Source organism: Maylandia zebra, linkage group LG22, assembly GCF_041146795.1.
Source record: "Maylandia zebra isolate NMK-2024a linkage group LG22, Mzebra_GT3a, whole genome shotgun sequence".
Classification (NCBI taxonomy): domain Eukaryota; kingdom Metazoa; phylum Chordata; class Actinopteri; order Cichliformes; family Cichlidae; genus Maylandia; species Maylandia zebra.
This window is the reverse complement of record NC_135187.1, coordinates 16,064,418-16,081,733: the sequence shown is the minus strand read 5'-3', so window position 1 is coordinate 16,081,733 and position 17,316 is coordinate 16,064,418. Positions and strand designations below refer to the sequence as shown.

The 17,316-nt window shown below is 38.5% G+C and overlaps 1 protein-coding gene and 1 long non-coding RNA gene across 6 annotated transcripts in view; one reads left to right on the top strand and one right to left on the bottom strand.

The window, feature by feature from the left end:
• The window catches only part of csmd3b (CUB and Sushi multiple domains 3b), a 424,286-nt gene that overhangs the window by 326,996 nt on the left and 79,974 nt on the right, over window positions 1–17,316 (bottom strand). The window lies entirely within an intron of this gene.
• Window positions 12,968–17,273, top strand: LOC143414661 (uncharacterized). The gene is made up of 3 exons (XR_013095329.1): window positions 12,968–13,149; window positions 16,027–16,203; window positions 17,186–17,273. It is a non-coding gene; the product is annotated as an uncharacterized LOC143414661 (long non-coding RNA).

Here is a 17,316-nt window from a genome sequence, read left to right as displayed (position 1 = left end):
TAAAACGTGAAAGAGTGATGATGCTAGAAGTTTCACCTCCGTATGTCTGCCCATTGTGACAAAAGGATTTCGTAACTGTCGCACAACTATTTATTGTAAGTGCAGCCATGAGTCTTCCTCAGCACGTGCAGTTGCAACAGCATCAGTGTGTAACTGCCAGTGTATTAAAGCTGGTTCAGTTGTCATTATGACAGAGTAGTAACTGCATAGCACATTCAAACTGTACACAAAACCACACATACGCACACTAACAAGTACTTATTACTGCCTTTTTTAAACACAACCATTAGAAGTGACAGTCAATTATTCATTATTATTTTATGTAAGACCACTAAAAAGTCAAAAGAAAAAAAAATATACAAAACATTGCTTTTAATGAATGAACCAAGAAGCAACGAGTCAGCATGAGTGATATTAAGTAGGTCAGCTTCGTTTTGATATATCCTGGTCTTTGATGCTGATCTATGATTACGTATTAATAGAAATATATGAAGATCATAGAAGTAAGTACTTCCCAGAACTTCTTCTAGGGTAGTGCTGCTTATCTATAGTTTGTGATGCACTCCTTCACAGTGAGGGCATGGGGCAGGGGCAGGACTTCAGAACAGCACCCCAGGAAGTGGTATTCACATTCAGCATGGGGTGCTTGAACTCGGGTCCCCCGAGTGACTGGAAACTCTTTTGCCACTGAGCAACCTTTCCAGCTCACTTAAAAGGTGAAATCAATGAGAGACCGGTGCATTCTCCTGGATTCATCCTATGGGCATCTGCAAGATCAAAAGCTGGCAATTCCTTTGTTTGCTGCTAATCAATTACTGACATGTTAAAATGCACAACAAGCAAAGGGGTGTGTCAGTCAGCGGCAGTGCCTTTGAACATGACTCGGCAATTTATAGCTGTACAGAATAACCATTTGCTTTGTTTTGTTGAGACATCCATCTACAACAACTGAAAATGAAAAACGACGCCGATTACGCTCTTGCTCGCACCATACAACATCAAAAACAGTTAATGAATTCTTCAGGGATGGAGAAGATAAATACTACTTGATCTTAATGAGCTCCTATAGGCTCTTTAAATGACTTTGTTTATGTGGTGGCAGGCTGGTAGCAGGAGGAGACAAAGAAAGTGGGTTTAGGGGGGTGGAGGGGTGCAAACCTGACATCTAAATCAACTACAGCACAAAATATTGGTGCAAAATATGGGTCTAGAGGGACAGGTGCAAAACTAACTTCTAACATCAACTACAACAAAAAATCTATATTTTTTGTGACAACAGTAAATATGCTTTTCTTGCTTCCCAATGCTTTTTTCCCTGTAAGTAAAGCACTGGATAATCAAGCAATTGTGAATGATATTAGTGCAGTATTAGACTTAAACTATGGTCAGTCATTCAGAACTCTGTTAGAAGTTATTAAAGTTCAGGTTTCGAGTTAAGTAGTCATAAAGGATGACGCGTTGTTGCTAAGAAGCACTGCTTGTGGTATTCTACTAAAACAGTAAAACTACGAGAAGTGTAATTCCTGCAGACATTTTCTAATGATATGGCAATAAGTTGAAAGAAAGGTTTAATACAGCAACAGTGATCCTTTGCACTTTCTTTTATAAGGTTCATGTACTGATAAATTAGAAGTGAAGCTAATCCTGCTGCTGTACTTATTTTAAATCTCTCCGGGTTACAGCACCTGCTAAATGCCTAAATTATAAAATGTAAATGTAATTGATCTCCTTGGACTTTACAGTTCACATCAGTATCATTATCTTCTCCCTTTGATCTTAATGATCCTTTTATATCAAATACACTACAGGTGCTAGATGAAAACCTTGGAGTGTCCAGGACTGAAGTCGGTCCAGGCTACTGCTTGCAATGCTCTATCGATCCCCGAAGGAGAAACTGTTCACTTCTTGTACTTCACAGGGAGGTGAGATTGCAGAGTAAGCTCACAGAGGAGAAACCATTGTACCTGGTAAGGATTTAACATTATTCTGTTGAAGGACACTACAGCAAAGACGCTTGCTGTTATAAATGCATGTCTTCTTGCCAAGAAAAAATATTACAAATTGCTAAACATTTATGCCTGTTTTAAATAATTTTCCCATTAACCTATAAAGGTGTTGTTAGTCTTGTTTTTTAACCATGTACAATCAGCAAACATTCAAATGAACAGAATAAAGAGAAAAAAAGCCTTAAAATAGTTTTCAAGAGCCTTTAATGCCACAGTTGTTTGGCTTTGCTGTGCTGTTTTAGCTATAAATGAAAGTGTTTTGCTGAAAAATGCTATTATTGGATGTTCAAAGTCCTTTAAACTTCTAGGCTTTCATCAATCTCATCTGAGTGCAAAGCTCAAATCAGGATGATCATCCCCCTGACTTTCATGTTTATGAGCCTTGTTATTTACCATGGCAGCCAGGGCCATGGGGACAGCAGGGACGATCCCGCTGGATGCTTTTCGAACCAATTATCCAAGACAGCATCCCAACCAAAATGATGTGTGTCTGTCTGTGCGTGTGTGTGTGTGCGCGCGTGCATCTGTGTGTGCTGATGTCTGCTTGTGTGTGGTGTTTGTCCAACCCTCATTTACCCAGACTATTCCAAGGCTATCACAGTGACAGATGTAATCACCAATGGCAGCCTTGGCTCCAATTAAGGGCTGGTATCTCTATCCCTTCACAACCAATCAGAGATGAGATGTTGGGCAACCGGGAGGGACAAGCTAAGCCATATGAGGGGATACCTGTGCACAAACACGCATACCTACAAACCTAACATGCCGCTGGTCACCCTGTCTACATATTTTTAATGAGGTCAAAGGAGTGAAGAAGAAAAGGGAAGAAAACAACAACAATAAAGAAGAAGATTTTGCAAGGTACAGCAAGAAAACAAGATACTTATCTGCCATTTTCCCAGTTCAAAACTAGAAGGCCCATGTGGTTCTTAACCATCATACAATGAAATGTTTCAAGGAGAGTTTAACAGAAACCACAATTCATAAAGGGAAAAGATATGAACACAAATACAAAGAGCAAATGTCTTTGATTTCTTTGAGTCTAATCAAGTGATAACTGATTCAAATGACTTTTGGATAGTACTTGAATTTGGATTTGTCTGTTTTTTAGACTTATTTGCTTGGTGTAGCTTATTTTGCTTTTGTTTCTAAACAAAATTGAACATTAAATGTGAAGTCATCACAATATGCAAATATGACTTACAATTCTGTGTGTACTTACAAATCTAAGGGTATCTTTGCCAAGATTAGGCAACTTCATTATACAGAAAACCGAGGACACAAGGTGGGGTGAATAAAAAGCGAAAAAGAGACAGAGGGACAGAGATGGAGAGCTGAATAAACAAAGAGAAAAGGACAGATTTCCCCCTCATTCATCACTGCGCAAGAATGAAAGGATGATTTAAAACTCATCACTCAGAGGGTGCGAGAGAGTGTAGGAGGAGGAAAGAGGTAGAGAAAGAATTGAAAATATCGAAACAGAGAAAAGGGAGAAGTAAAAGGAAAAGAAGGCTAGACTCAGCGGAGGAGAGAGAGCGAGAGAAAGGGAAAAGCAAGCAGGAGACAGGGGTAAAAGAGAGACTTCTAATTATGGTGACTACCAGACCGAAACTGACAGCCCCTCTACACACATGCACACACGCAGATGCAGGCATAGAGTCACAGACAGACAAGCATACATGAACACACACGTAAACACATAGCTTCACATGCACGGGGCAATTCCGAGGAATATACACACAAATCCATGCATCATTCACACAGCTTATTGAATATGCTTGCCATTTAAACCTTTTACACGTTATTCCATTTACTTTGTTCACAATTCTTAGCTTACTCCCCTCTTGCCCCCTACTCCCCTCACACACAGCACACATGAAGCGTCCTCTCAAACCCTAACCTTGCTAGTTAACCACACACATTATCTATAATGACATCCTGAAGTAGCATTTATGCTCATCTGACTAATTGTCTGTTTGGTTTTAGTAACTATATTGGGTTTATGTACTCCCATAGCTAGATCAGGCCAAGTTTGTTTTTGTTTATAGCAGACTTATTGCTGGATAAGTCGGTGAAGCAGACAGGAAAGGAGGGAAAGAGAGCAGGGGGAATGACACGAAGGAAATGGCTCGGGGCAGAATGAAACCCGGGCCTCTGCAGTGGCCTTGCGGCGTATGGGTCGCCTACTTAACCCAGTGAGCGAAACTGGCACCCGATTAGGCTGATTTTGACCCATAGCAGAGGAGGTTAAAAGAAGTAGCGAGACACACCGAATTGAGTCAGATTTTGGCAAACACTGTGAAGATGAAGTGTATTTTTTGCCTTGAAAGTGTGTCATAACTGGACCTATTTGTTGTGCAAAGTCATTATATCCAATATAACCATGTCTGTGGAGTGACACTGCCCTCCACAAACAATTTAGCACATGCAAACTTTGCTTATAGTCAAATACAGGCCAGGTATATTTAATTCTTAAAGGGATTTTGAGTAGGAATTCATTTAAAGGAACACATATCCCCCTGAAGACTTAAAACGAGATGCTAATTGGCAAACAGTAAAAGATTTGTGGCTGGACTGGGTAGCTCCCAGGTGTGAGTATCTGCGCTGGTGCTAATGAGGAACAGGGTTTAGCTGGAAAAGAGCATGCGTGCTCAGCAAAACCTTCCCTGGATAAAGAAAGCTTAAAGACAAAGAAGAAAATCTGCTTCGTGAATTGAGTGGATTTAATGAACCCTGGTCTACAATATAAGCTTGATCTCTTTTCTCAAAGCAATATCTCATCTTGAATGTCTAAGATAACACTCCAGGAAAAAAAGGAAATGTGAGATTAACAAGTGACTTACCCCAGCACTTGTCACACCATTGTGAGAGAAGTCCAGTTTTATGGACAGCTAATTAAAGATATAGTGTAAATTTTGGACTTTAAATAACATATCAGCAAATATTTTGAGAAGTCTAATTCAATTCAGTTCTGTTCAATTCAACTCAGCCCCACAATAGCACAGAGACCCCAAAACTCAGACGACCCCATGTGAGAAAGTATTTGGCGACAGTGGGGAAAAGAAAAACTCCCATTTAATAGGAAGAAACCTCCAGGAGAACATTTCTCCTGGGGGGTTAATCATTTAACTAATGATTAAATGCAAACTGTTTGCAAAGCCCCCAGCAGCCTAGTCCTATTCAACATAACCAAGGCAGTGTTTAGGGTAAAGTGATCCAGCCATAACTATACGCTTTACCAAAGATTTTAAGTCTGAGCCAGTAGTCTGAGAGCAAAGTGCTCTATTTCTTTTCAAAAATAAAATTGTTCTGAATAGCCAGTGAATGTGAATACGATTGTTTGCGTGCATGCACCCTCTGATGTTAAAGATATTTCCCAAATTACATTGGGCAGAAATTCTGTTTCAGTTTTTTAGGCTCAAAAGCTTTGTTGACACTCTTATGTTGTTGCAAGATTAATCTGTGGTGTGGAAAACTTCTAGGTTCATAATAGGCTGGACCATGTACCACTGAGCAATGATTTGTGATGGAAGAGTAAATTTGTGCAGTCGCTAAGACATTCAAAATTGAAAAATAATGCCTCAAATGATTGTACACTTGACTATGGCGTCTTTGAGCTTGCAAAATAGACTTCTGCTTCGCACTTTATTTTCTCAAGAGTATCAGTAGCAACGCCCACACACGCCCTGGTCCGGAAAACTAGTGCAGGCTGAAAGAATCCTTGAGCCTTTAAAGTCAGTGAGAAAAGCATCATCATGAAGCTAGGGAAATGATATTAGTCAAACTGAATATATAAATTAATAAAAATCTGCCATTGCCATTCAGTAAGATAATTTGACTTTACACGTTCTGAAATAAGCTTGATGATTCTGAAGGGGTGAAATCAATTACTAGGCTTGTCATTTTGCAAAGGGAACCCTATGATCACTATAGCTATTTCCACATGGTTCTGACTGCTAAATGAAGAAAATGTGAAATTATCCTATTTTTCATTTGAATGCAATCTGCACTACCCCCTTAAGGTTTCTGGGCGTCCCCATTTCCTGCTAGGGGGTGGCAGCAATGTCTCCATATGAGACATATCTGTGTGGGTGTGCACACATACTGTAAAATAAAATATTAGCCATATCCTGAGCAGTGCAGTGAAATTACACAAATCCATCCCTGAAGAATTTTTTTTTAAAGTTTAAATTCCTTTCCACCTCTATGCCATGCTCTGTCTGTCTCTCCTTCTCCTTCTTATTGATCTCTTTCTCTCTCTTTCTCCCTTCATGTCTCTCAGGACCTCTGTGGTACCAGATTCGCTTAAAGGGATACTTCGTCTAATCTCACACACACTCATTTATGATTAAAGAATGGATTTCCCAATGGAGCAAACTGACCAAAAAAAATAAAAAATCCTTGCAGACATACCAATCATTCAGTGAGTATTCAGATCACAACTGCACTCAAAGCACCAGAGGACAAAATATAATGCATGTATTGGTGTGCACACGTGTGCATGAGTCCAACGTTAGTTAATTTAAATGAGCTGTGCATGGCTCTGGAAAATGATTGTATCTGTAATTGTCTTGTGGTGGTTTGGGATGATTGAGTGAAAGAAAGATGAAGAAAATTAAGGAGCGGTGGCAGAAAGGTAGATAAACTGAGAAAAAAAAACGATGACAGAATGAAGAGTGGAGTGCACAGGAAGGGAAAATGTGAGGAAAATGAGAGAGAGCAAAGAAAAAAAATTGCAACAGAGAGAGACATAGCCAAAGAGAGTAAGCATGTTTGAAACGTCCCATTGGTTCCTGCTGTCAGGAATGCTTGTCAGCCAAGAATTAGACTGCTCCACACTGCCACTGACTGACAGTCGGCCTGCGGTCTAGACTATACCCTGGAGTGGTAGAGGCTAAATAAGGGAAATGCCTAGAGAGAGACAGAAGGAACACACCGGGCTGAAAATCAATTTATAACACTGTCAGTCAGGGGAAGGAGGGGGGGGCGATGGAGTAGAGATAAAGAGAGAGAAAAAGAGAACAACAAGAATGAGACGGAGGGACACACATAAAAGTAAAGACAAAGACAAGATTTGAGAGAACAGTAAACAAATGGGACTGATGGAGAAAAGATGAGAACAGAGGGGACTCTTGCTGCGTTAAGGGAATCAGAAAGAAAGAGATGATGAAGCGGTAAAGAGGAGAGGTACATGGAGAAATATACAGACGCGTGGTACTCTGCTTTTATGCAGCCACTTCAGGAGGCAGAACCTCTTTATATAATACAGCGCTGTGGGGACATAATCAGCCTAAGATAATTTAATCACTACTGTTCCAAAAAAAGGAAAACAGCACTTGAATGCTGTGACTGCAGAGTCAGCATACATTTGTTTAGCTATTTCCTGGTGATAAATTTTGATAATGTCGTTATAATTATCTATCTGATCCAAAAACATCCTAAACGCTGGCTTGTTACCACTAAATTCACTACACAACACTGCATTCTGTTACTTTAAATGGAAGATATTAAAGGAGAAATTTTTATTATCCCAACTTGTCCATAATATACGCAAGTATTAGATATTACTATGAGTCCAGAGATGAGCAGTTTTACTGTCTCCTCACTAGAGCAACAACTTCAACCAGAACCAAGGTTTAAACTTTAAATGACAGCAGAAATTATCAGACTAAGGTCCTGTAAAACTGCTGTAAGCATTTATAAGGAAGCGTGAGGCAAAGCTGCACTATACCGGTAAGTCATATTTTAAGATCGTAAATATAGGTTACTGAAGAAATGAAGAAAACTGAGGTATGATTTATTCAGCAGGGTCAGCCCTTCCATCATTGCCTTGGTATAAGGTAAAATGGTGTGAAAGCTAACAAATCTGCTGTCCCATGTGGCTTTTGTTGTCTAGAGTTATTTTGAGGATGAGCACTGTCTGGTGAGATGTGAGTTAAGCAAAAGCCTGTGTGCAGGTGTGATGCCAGGGCGGTGGAAGGGACAGAAGATGAGACAGAAGACGAGATCAGGCCACGATATACCACTGATCTTTGTGGGTGGTTACAATTTTCAACAAAATAGGGACTTTCTAAGATAGTGTAAAACATATTTCCGCTCACCTATTTGGACTAAAACTTAAAACCTGCTTGCTGCAGTGTGTGGGCGCCCATTGTAGTTTAAAAGCACAAAGTATGGTTACATCACTCCCTTTGTAGTGATAAAGGAAGCACTTTGTAATGGTTATTATATATAAAAAATCTAAGCAGAATGAAAATCTGAAATAAACCAGAAAAATACAGAATGACTGTTGAATATTTCTCGAATGTATTAAAAAGCTTCACCTGTCAATCAAGACATCTTCAGCAATCCTGTAGCCTACTTTACACCATTGAGCTCAAGAAAGCCAGTCTTTATCAGACTCAAAACTGGCCAAACGAATGATGGAATGGTTGAATGGAAACCATTAGTAGTCCATGCTGTTGGTGACTTGTAGAAACACAGATTTACTGTTGAGGCCATTTAAAACTGTGAAGGGCTTTTATGCCCTCCTAGAAGATTATATGTAAATGCAATAAATAATCCAACACCATCTCAATTCATTGTTACTTTCATCTTTATGCTTTCACATTTTGAATGTGATTAGCCTTCCATAGTCAAAATGCATCTTCACAACCGACTTGTTCCTTTAAGGCGTCTTCCACATCTTCTGAATGTTGATGGCAAATGACAGCATGTTTTTAACATACTAGTGGAGTGATTGAAAATCCCCAGCATAGTCCTGAAGTAAGTGATGCAGGGTAGGGTTTTTATTGCTTCTATCACCTTTTTGTAGTTCCTACATTAGCTAAACAGTTTTCACTGGTGTGAAAACTCATGCCAGGAAAACGTCATCATTAAGAATTTTAAATTATAGATCAGTGTCAGGTCTCCTGACATGAAAATATCATGCAGGTTTTGTTGCACATCTTCTACTGGAGCCGATTCATCTGTTGCATTTGTTTCAAATTGCTCCAATAACCAGCAACGACTGTGTGACAAAGTGGCTAGGACTGAATTCGTTTACCATTTGTCACTTGCATATATTGTTATTTTGTGTTCTGTTATCTTATAGTCAATCATAATGCTTTAATGTAAACACAGCACATGTAACTTTGCCTCTGCATACTATCCCGGGTCTGTTTGTGGTAGCATTGGTTCCATTCATTACATCTGTGCAAATGTTCTTAAAGCTAAATGTCACTTCATCAGTAGTTGATTTGAATCTTTCGTTTGTTTATACTTACCATTGTGTGTTCCTTTGTGCAGGTCCTATATGAACAGGAAGGGCCGCCCCAGTACTTCCTGTTTTTATAGGACATGATGTCATTGCTCATGTCAATTGGGTGTAACCAAATGAAGGGGTGTTTCTTTTGTGTAAAATTGTTTATTTCCTTTAAAATAACCTCATGAGTCAGAGAATGAGTTTGTTAAGTGGAAGAATGATTATATTCCTTTTTCTTTGTCTAGACTGTGTTATTTAGTCTACCCTGTTTTCTCAATGGTAGAGGTTAATGAGGTTGAGATGTGAATGGAATTCTGTATAAAGCAGGTGAGATTTTGACTGCCAGGTTCTTCTGTTTCGTGGAATAACTGTTGAAAGGCAACGCCAGAAAATAAAGAACACTTAAAAGAAACTTGAACAGTCTGCAGATGCTGTCTCTCTATCACTTTCCATGCTGCTTATGTTATGCTACCTCACAGACTGTACAACAGACTTTTTTCGAAAGCGGAAATGTACAAACGTTCAGTGGTGTTTTCTTAAAATGTGATGCTGGATATAGTCAAAGTCCTTCTAGAAGCAAATCTGACCCTCTTCTTTTTTCAGCTGGTGCTTTTAGGGGTCGCTACAGTGGATATTCTGCCTCCATTTCATCCTATCCCTGACCTCCTCTGCATGAACTCTCTCACTCATCCATGACTCTTCTCTGTGATTTTCCTCCTGCCTGGCAGCACCATATTCAGCATCCTTTATGCGATATATGCACTATACCTCCTCTGCACATGCCCAAACCATTTCAACCTTCCAGTTAAGTACTTCAAAAGCTGCATTCTTTTTAATGGCCATCAGGGGGAAATACTTGTGGGTTCTTTTCCTACAGAAGTCTATATGAAAAACGCCACTAGAACTCTGTAAGGACCCAATCAGTTTATGGTCTCTGTTACCAGTGTACCAAATAAAACATTAACTCCATTTGGCAATTTATGTGTCAGGCAGGAGAGTTACGCAGGATAATCGGTTTCACAGTCAAATCCAACGCTTGCAAATCACATATGGGTTCAAAACACCAAGATAGCGATGGGAAAAACACCCATTGTGATGCTTCAAAACAGGAACCCAAAGACCAAATTGGTCATGTAATGATAGCTACAGCCATCTTTTATATTATCTATGGTTTAGAATGACCAATACCCCCCCCCCCCCCCACACACACACACACACACACACACACACAACCAGCTTAAAACGTTTTTCACAACAAGCTTTTAAAAAGCTTCTTTCTCAGCCTGGAAGTTATACTACTACCATTATTTTGCAAATTCACCTATTTCAATTTATGATTCCTTGACTGTCATCTCTCTTTTTGGTAACATCAGAATCTAAGTAAAAGTAAAATCAAGTAAAAATTGTAACAACTATGAATAGGAATATCAATTCTGTTTTATTATATTCTACTCTATTGTATGAAAAGAAATTACAGCCGTGCACTGGAAATGAACATTAGTATTATGCAAAAGCACAGTGATAAGCCATGATATTTGAAAGGTATGTTTCTGACTGCAGCATGCTGACTTTTATGGCGGCTGGCGAAATAGCAGCTTAGAGACACTCTGGCACTCTGGGGTAAGGGAAGGGGAAAGGCACAGTAAGCAGTGAGGACAGGAGGTGGTGGGAATACGCAAACACTCACATTCCCTGATAAATTAAAAAAAAACCTCTTTCTAAGAAAGTGGGTCAAAGAGAGCAGGGAAAGAATTTTAAGCAAAGAAGAGTTTTTGGTAAATACAACCTTGAGTGTGTGCTTCTGAGCAGTGAGGCAGGGAGGGAGTAAAGCAGCAAGACACTGAATGACTACTTGGCTTTGCCCCTGTAAAGATTAATACTGTACTTATTGAGTTAGTCCCTGTGTTTTAAAAATCTGAAAAGGAGAAAAATGGTAGTACTACTGGAAAATCTAAATTACTGACTGCTGATTACAGCAGTCAGTTGTTCTATTGACCCTACTGCATGCATGTAGAGAAATGCAAACATACAGACATCATATTATGGGGTTTCATAAAACCTTTACTGAAAGGTAGGTAGATAAAAGCATAAAGAGTTAATGAGACAGAAAGAAATGGGGATGAAAGGCTGTCTTAGGGGTTTACTATTGATTTGTGTCTGCTAAGTGTCATCACCTCCAATGTGACTAATGAGGTCGCCCATGCAAACCCACACTGAGAGTACAGTCTTCTCTCCCACACTTCCTTCTTAATACAACGTTGCTGAAGTTCCTGAAAACATTTCAAAAACAAATCAACAGAATTTTTTCCCTCCCTTTTCCTATCCATCATCTTCCATACACCAACAGCTGGAAAATTAACATGAAGCTACTGCTGGAGTCACAACAGCCATTTTCAGACATACAATACATAACACTGATGGCTTTAGGGATGATATTCATACTTTCATAACAACTTTTTGCAAATCCTTTTTCAAATATTTTCACAGCCCATATGCTGAAAAAACTAGTAGCACTGGTAGCAACCAACATTTTCAGCATCAACTAAAGTGTAGTGTGAACAGCTTGTTTTTTCAGACATGAAGATGGCACATTCAGATGCCATCACAATAATGGAAAGGAGTGCATGTCTGAAAGGGGCTTAGGGGCCACTTAGGGGATTCACTCCCAGGATTATAATTTCATTTTCAGCTGTCAATAAATTTTGAGTATACAGAGAGGTGAAGCAGAATGGGCAAACATGGCAGCAGGTCAAACATTTCCTACTATTCTATTTATTTTCCTCATATAATTCTTATTTATTTGACATTTGATATAAAACGAACAAAAAAAAAACAAGAAAATTGTTATAAGTTTACTCCTTATAGCAAAACCACACTCCTCCTATATTATACCTTAGCATTTTCTACTGCATATAACTAAAAGTATATATTTGTAAAAAGGAAAAAAAAAAGTAGAATAGCTGCTGACAAACTTTGCTTCAAATAGCAAAAACAGTTTCAATGCACAACTGAGTCAGAAACACAGCTATCAGCCTCCCTCTTTGTGGGATTTGTTACAAACATAAACATGTGGTCCTGAGGAAAATAGTCATTAAAAATGATTACTCTCATCTTTGTTTCTGTGCATATGACTTCCTTATCAGGTAAACATTAGCCTGATTTTCTTCTATGCAATTCAACTAACACAGAGGGTTAGGGTTAGCTAACTGTAGCTTTTAATATTTTAATTTTACTATGAATGTATGAAAGCCGATACTTCATGTTAGGGTGCCTGGGCCATCAACCCAGTGTTTTGTGTTTTTGGCTCTTTGATTTTGTTTATTTCATTATGTTTTAGTTTTCTTTGTCTAGTGGGTTAAAGGAATATTCTCAGTTTAGGTTCTCTGAGTGGTTTATGTTAGGTTGTTTATTCCTTGCTGTTAGTGATTATGTTTTACCTCCCTCTGTGTCTAGCAATGCCTTGCGTTTTGTGAATCTTGTCTCTGTTTTCATTTCTCCATCCGTAGTGTTAAGCGCACGTGTTTTGAGTTCAGTTTGTGTGTTTCTTGTTTTATTTTGATAGTCCTTGTCCTTTGTCAGCATGGTCTGCTTTTCTTCCTGTGTCTCGTTAGCTCTGATTTGTCCAGGCTGTGTTACCACCTGTTCCCCATCTTCTCGTTATCCCTCTGAGTATTTAAGCCCTGTGTTTTCCTTTGTCTGTGTTGTGAGCTCCCTCACATCTAGCTGTGTGTGCTGTCTGTTTAGCTACCTGTTTAGTTTAATGTGTATTTCCAGTTAATTTTTGTATTTCCTCGCTGCCAGCGATAAAGCTTCGAGTTTTTGAGTTTATCTTTGGCTCCTGGAGTCTGCATATTGGGTCTTCCATTCTTGCCTGCCACACAGTTCATGACACTTCAAGAGGTAATTGTGTGGATGCTTTAAGCATCCACACTATTGAGTTCCTCTTGGGACTTCCGTACACTTTTTGGCACTTAACTACTTCCACAATTTTCAGCCGATTTTCACCGTTCAAATTTTAAAATATTCTGCTATTTCTGCTAATTCCTGCTATGTCTTTTGGTATTTTTCACTATTATACTTTTTAAAATATTAAGCTTAATTTGTCCCATTGAAATGAATGGGAAACTTCTGCAATTCTGCTAAAATTTGCTTGTTTCTGAAACTTAACTACTTCCTCATATTTTCACGTAAAACAACCATTCAAACTTTAAAATGTTCTCAAATTATTGGGCTATTCAGGTATGATTCAGCTTTTTCAAATCTTTTACCGTTTTACCTTTATGCCTCTTAAAGTTTTCAGTTGCAAAATTGTGATTTTTCACAAAATACATGCGTTGTTATGGTTGCTATGCACTTGGCTTCCAGTCTGCCACTGAAGGTTTTGCAGTCTTCTCTTCATGTCCGAACAACTTCTTGCTACTTGCTCAATCTTCACTCAACTTCCACAAATTATACATCAAAACGTAGGTATTTTTGCTGGGTTTCCGAAAATGTCACTATCATTGTTGTGGGATTTATAGAATTTTGGCAAATCTCCTCAGACCAACACAAAGTCGCAAAACTCTCCATAGAAAGTCAATGGAGAGCTTGTTCAAAATCACCGCTTGATTTCTGTAATGAGAGGCATATTCGAATCGTCATATCTCCTCAACGAAGCAAAGTTAAGACATAAGGCTTGTCCCAGTATATCTTCAGACACTCCTGACGCTCACAATTCAAGAATTATTTTCTCACCTATTACCGTTCTGAAATGAGTTAGACTTGTTTGAGGGTAGGAAATTCGTCCTTCGCTCAGATTTCTTCAGATTTCAAACTCTGGAAATGAACCACTTTTTTCTCTCGTCATATCTTTTTAATGGATTTCCAGAGAGACCTGAAAATTTCCATGATTGTTCACCAAAGCCTGCTGTCTCTTACGGTGAAAGAATGATATTGATACTCCAAATAGATTTAGAGTTAGAAAGCGTTGTTTGAGGGCAAGTCAAGGCAGTTTTTGCTTTGCTCTACTCAGTTATGGTGCATTAGAAGTCAATTATCTTTAATAATTCATATTTTAATGATAAATTGTCAACACTTTAAGATTCCCCCATCTCTTCTGAACAAAACGCTGTAAGAATGACCGTTCTAGCCCCTACGGTTAGGAAATTATGGTCATTTGTTTGAGGGGAGTCGTCATTATGAGAAATAGACTGCAAAAATCCTGTGTCTCTCTGTGCTGCATGCACCTGTTTTGGCGGGAAAAAGTGCACAGGCTCTCTGATTGGTGGATTCAAATTCAGCAGCTCCAAGGCTGCTTGACTGAGCTAGAAACTTACTTCTCTGTGTGTGTGTGTGTGTGTGTGTGTGTGTGTGTGTGTGTGTGTGTGTGTGTGTGTGTGTGTGTGTGTGTGTGAGAGAGAGAGAGAGAGAGAGAGAGAGGAAGCCTTTTTATGGGATGATCTCATTGTAAGATTCAAATTCAATATATTTAGACTGGTTGACTGAATTGGATCTTGTGTGTGTCTCTCTGTGCATGTGTGTTTCCATATGTGTCCATATTTGTGATTGTGTGGCTGTTATATTTTTTTTTGCCAATTTTTTTCATTTAACAAGTATATTTGAGGGACCCTCAGCATGTTCAGCATTTTTTCAGCTGTCCATTTTGCTTTTCCAATTTTTCTGTTTAAGTTATTACTATTGTGCTAAATCATACTATTTCTGCTATTTTATAAGATTTGTGCTAAATATAGTATTTCTGTCAAATTATAGTATTTGTGCTAAAACATAGTATTGATTTAAAATTACAATATTCATAGTTCATCACAGTGTCTCTGGTAAATCACAGTATTTCTGCTCTGTTGTACTATTTTTCTAAATCATAGTGTTTCTGTAATGCTTAAGTATTTTTGGCTAAATATATTCTTTCTGTTATCTTATACTATTTCGCCTAAATTCTTGTATTTTTGAGAAGTTATCATGTTTCTGGTAAGTTACAATATTTCTGCTAAGTTCTGCTATGCTATTGTATTTCTGCCAAGTATTATGTTTCCTCTAAGATATTGCAGTTCTGCTAAGTTATTCCATTTTAACAAAGTTCCTTTGCTTCTGCAAAGTTTTTACAATTTCTGCAACTTTTCAGCTTTTTCAGCTAGTTTTTGCATACAGCTTCAGCTTTAAAGCATCCACACTGCATTTTCGCAGGAAATGCAAATCTTTCTAGTTGGACTCTAAATTATAGTGGAAATTTGAGACATGGTAGGACTTCTTGTGGAATGTATCATCATCTATAGTGCAAACATATCAAAAGATTCATAGAATGTGGAGAAATCTCTGTGCGTAAGTGACAAAACTAAAAATATGGGTGCTGTACTGGCTTGCCTGCAGTCCACATCTTTCACCAAGGGGAAAACATGAAATGAAACGAAAAATTCAACAGGACCCAAGAGAGCCAGGACTGTGGGGCAGCAAGAATCATATATCAGACTTGAGTGGGACAATGGGGTGGTAAACAACTTACCACCATAAAATTAAAAAGGAGACAATATTTTTTTTTCATCAAATACTGAAATGTTTCTGTTTAAACATTTGATATGTTTTCTATTGTAAACTAATAATGGATTTATGAGATTTGCAAATGCTTGCATTCTGTGTTTATCAACATTTTACACAGTGCCCTAACTTCTTTGGACCTGAGGTTGTATATGTTGAGTGCAGTGTGGTAAAGTGAAAAAAATCAAAAACAATAATGTAGACGGTGAATGTCACCTGTATCACAAATGTAACGGTGTATATTCTAAGATTTATGCTAGGCTTATAGAAGACAACGATGAAGTTAACACATGGGCCAGCTTCTGAAGACCCTCCCATGTCTGCAGTTACCCTCCAGAGTAGGATGGGGTTCCCTCCGAGACAATGAGAGGGTTGACACAGTTCTGTTCACATGAAGGCTGGAGCTGTTGAGACTGGCAACCTGGGGTTAAATTCACACTGTTTTCCTCACACTCTCATTCACACGCAAACTTATCGTTCTCACTATGCTGTTGTGAAACGAAGCATTGCTAAGTGAAAAGAGGCTCAATTTGTAGTTGAGTAATCATCAGTTATATAAGCGAGGACGTTCAGGCATGCATTTAACACAGGACTGATGTGTGAATGTAGTAGTAAATGTAACGAACTTAAGGTACATACAATGAGTTAGAAAGGTCATTTAAAAGGCTGGAGTGCTGTACAGTCACTGATTCATAAGGCTAAAACTTGACTTATATGAGACTGCTACTACAAGCAGTATCATTTGGATTCACCCAGTCAACTCTCAACAGCAAAAGTGCATCGCAAATCACAGCAAGGACTTATTCACATGACTGTTCAGCAAACACCTCTTATCAAAATGAGGGCTTGTGACTTTTTTTTTTTTTTGTAAAAGTGTGTGTGGTGGTGGGGGGGCTGCTGACAACTATCTGAGGATTCAATAAGTTAGGTCTCATTATTAGTTAGGTCTCATCCCCCTAGGGATGAATAAAGTATTCTGATTCTGAGGATTAAAATAAAAGTAAATGGGTAAACAAATGATCACATTCAACAACAGAGTACAGAGTGACAGGGCACAAGTGCTACACATGTGCCTTTACTCATCTGTTCCTGGTTTTGTGTGTGTTTTTGTTTTTTTGTGTAGTAGTTAAAATCTTTTATAGTCCATCCTGGGGCAAGCACATAGTATACCAACTTCATGATTCCTGATTTTTAATGATGCCAGCATCATGGGACATGTTGTGGATTGAGGCCAATAAGAACATTTCTGCCTCTTTATACCTGTTCTATCTGCTGTTTCAGCGCTTGTTGAGTTATTGACATTGTTAAGGAGGCATATATTTTATTTTTTGGTGTTCTGATAACATAAATTTACAACCCCAAGACTTTGCTGATTGATTAGTAACAACCCAGTTTCTCTCTTTTTTAGGATCAATCAATAAAAGAGTTCAATACCAGCACTGGAAACCCTAAAATAAGTTTTCAAAAATGTAAAACAGCCATAAAGTCAATCTTGTATTTTATGTGCCTAAGTGTACAGTGCCTTATTATATGCCCTCG